We start from the raw sequence: 3,550 nt of genomic DNA, 5'->3' as shown, positions 1-3,550 counted from the left end.
TAAATAAATAGGGAGATATACCATGTTTGCTAATGGGACGATATCTTTGGCATTTCTTAACAAATTAATCTATGAAATGAACGTATTTCTCATCAAAATCCCAATGGAATTTTTATGAAAGGGAGAAGCAGATTGTGAGAGTCCCAGAGAAGAACGAGGGGAGCCAAGAATAGCCAAGATCATGTTAAAGAGAGTAAAGTGAGGGGGCTTCACGGTATTAGGCAGCGAGACTCACTATTATTGAGATGATGCATGTGACCTAGGCACAGAGTTGTACAAGCAGACCCCCTACACTTACGTGTTAGGGTGACATAAGCTGGTGAGAAAGGAAGGGACTAATAAATAGTGATTATCCAATGTTGGAGAAAAATAAAATTAAATCTCTCTCTCAACATAGGTTTGAAAGGCAGAACTGCAACTTTCAGAAGACAGCATAAGAGAGTATCTTACAGCTTTATGGTAAAGGGCTTCTTAACCATAAAAAAGCCAGACCATAAGGGGAAAGATTAATAAATTTGACTTTATTTAATTTCTAGTATTCCAAAAGACACAATAAAATGAAAAGACAAGCCGTAACCAGCAAAGAAACATGCAGTAGCAGGATATAGGGAGAACCTAATATCAAAGGAAGAGACACAATCTAATAATAACTTTTTTAAGTTGACAAAGAGTACAAACAAGCCATTCTTGGTGGAGGAAAACAAGGAGCAGACTAACGGGGTCAGCCTCAGCCTCGTGTCAGTGACAGTAATGATTCAGTGCTATTCCATGCATTTTGTTTGTTTGTTTGTTTGTTTGTTTTGGCTGTGCCATGAGGCATGTGGGAGCTTAGTTCCCCAAATAGGGATGGAACCCATGCCCCCTGCAGTGGGAGCGCAGTCTTAACCACCGGAACGCCAGGGAAGTCCCTCCATGCATGTTAATCTATTAATTCCTATCTAAATTGTTACAGAAAATAGAAAAAGTGCAAAAGCTACCTTTATCTTTTTATGAGGCAGTGAAATCTTAATTCCAAAACAAATAAGGATAATTACGGAAAATGATCAGCTTATGTCACTTACAAGCAAATTAAATGCAAACATCCTATATAAAATATTTGCTAACTGAACCCAACAGTATACTAAAAGTAATTCATAATGCTCAGTTAGAGTTTATCCCTGGACTGCAAGGATGGTTCAGCATCAAGAAAACTGTCAGTGTAATTCACTGCATATTAATAGAGTGAAAGAAGGTCATTTGATGTTTTTGATGAAGCTTTTGATAAAAGCTATACATAGATTAAAACACTGAGCAAATCAGGAAGAGAAATGAATTTCCTTAACTTGGTAAAAGCTAAATACCAAAATACTACACCAAAAAGTATACTTAATGGAGAAATTTTAGTTGCATTAACTTTAATGGAAGGAGCAAATAGGGATGCCCATTGTCATTGCCACTGTATAGGCAGTCCTGGGGAGTGTTAAGAAGAGAGGAAAGAGAAATAGAGGTATAGGTAAAGATGAGATGGGAAGTGATGAAACTGATTATTTGCAGGTGATAATGATAACCTACAACTAGGTCAGTAGCAGACTTGTAAGATTCAGCAAAGCTGCCAGGTAAGAGCAATTTAAAACATCAGTAGCCTTTCTCTACATCAGTAATAAGCAGCTAGGTTGTATATATAATAAAAAGGAAAGTGCCAGTGACAAAATACATCCAATTATAAATTATTTAGGAATTACCTTAACCCAGATATATCTATAGAGAAAACTCGAAAGTGATAATAAAAGAAGCCACAGAAGAAGATCTGGACAAGTGAAGGCCATCCCGAGATGGGGCAGCTCAGTGCTGCAGAGACGCCCACCTTCACCAAGCTAGTCTGTAAGTGTAGTGCAGTCCCAGTCACAATTTCAGTTGGATTTTTAAGATACTTGATAAGCATATTCTAAAATTCATGTGGAATAAAAAGTTTCCCAAATTGCTTAGAGAGCCATAGAAAGGTAAGTAAGAGACTTAACCTGGCAGTACTGGTCATGCTGCAAAGTCAAAATACTTAAAACAGTGTAATATTAGCACACAGATAGTTAAAGGGGCCACTGTGGTGAGAGAGAGCTCAGTCCCAAGGCGGATGGCGTAGCAGGTGATGGAGGCGGGCTCACTCTAAGGGAACCAGTGAAGCCTGAGCACGAAGGGTGAGAGCACACGTGCAGCGCCTCCTGTGTGCCCGGCGCTGTGCCAGATGTTTCTCACGTGTTGACTCGTTTCTTTCTTTCAAGGACCCTATAAGATAAGTACCATGGCTATCATCCCACTTTCCAGATGACGAAAATGATATACTGGAGTTAAGTGTTGTGGCCAGAGTCTCATGGTAGTTAGAAGAAAATGCAGTGTATCCTGACCTGTGGACAGAAAAGGACTTCTTTTTCAAAACAAAGCAACCTCCAAAAAAAAAAGCAACCTCCAAAAGCATAATAAGCCTCATGCAAAGAATAGAATTGGATTACATCAGATTTAAGAATTTCTGGCTAATTGACGGGGGGGGGGGAAGCTTACAGCTCTAAATCAGTCAGAAATTAACATTTAATATTCAAACCAGTAAGGAGAAGATGTAGAAAACCCAAATCAGAAAATGGGCAAAAAATATCATTAGGCAGTTTACAGACAAGGAAACCCAAAGGGGCAAAACTAAGAAGAGATACTCAAAACTCATTCATATCAGACACCTCTTACTAGACTGGCAGGAATTGGAAAGGTGGGAAATGCTGAGTATTGGTGGGGCTCTGGGGCTACAGGAGCCCTGTCGCCCTGCTGGTGGGCATGCTGGCTGGAAGGATGACCATCATTTTCCACTCCTGGGTGTAGAGCCCCGAGAAGTGTCCCAGCGGGTCCACTGGGGCCCCAGCAGGCAGTGGCAGCGTTGCAGCCCTGTGCACAGAGGCACCGGTCGCTGTGAGAACGCGGTAGAACGGGAGGTGTGCACCGTGGGATGCTGTGCTACAAGCAGCAGGAAAAGATGGCCCTCCAGACTGTGCTGGTACAGAGATAAATGCAGGGAGGTGTGCGGTTCCAGGCCAGTGATGTGTCTCAGAATACACGTACAAGAATGAAAGTAACATGTATTGAACACATCAGGATAGTTGCTTTGGTGGGCAGGGAGTGGAGAATGGGGATAAATTAGGAGGAGTAATGAACTAGACTTCCGTTCACTTTCCTCCTTGTAAATTGCCAGACCTATCTGAAAGCCACTGAGAAGTCATCCTAAGGTGAGGTTTTTCATAAGCAAATCTGGGACAGGACCCCACACTAAGAATGATGGACTGTCCCAAAGGGAACCTTTAGCTGCCCTTAAGCTCAATTTAGTGCCGTCTTGAATTGTGTCAAAATGGGAATGCCAGACACAAGATAGGCAGAAGTCTAAATTCCCCGCCCACAGACAGTTGACAGCATTTGCTCCTTGTCTTTCTCTGCAAGAGCTATCTAAGGGGAAAATCATCCTTTCACGTTTTGTTTCCCCAAGCCTCTGTGTGTCCCCTCAGGACCGGTTTTTACCTTTCTGGCCACTGTTCCTGGC

The sequence above is a fragment of the Lipotes vexillifer genome, unplaced genomic scaffold (genome assembly GCF_000442215.2).
Source record: "Lipotes vexillifer unplaced genomic scaffold, Lipotes_vexillifer_v1.1 scaffold1094, whole genome shotgun sequence".
Lineage (NCBI taxonomy): Eukaryota > Metazoa > Chordata > Mammalia > Artiodactyla > Lipotidae > Lipotes > Lipotes vexillifer.
This window is presented reverse-complemented; position numbering follows the sequence as displayed.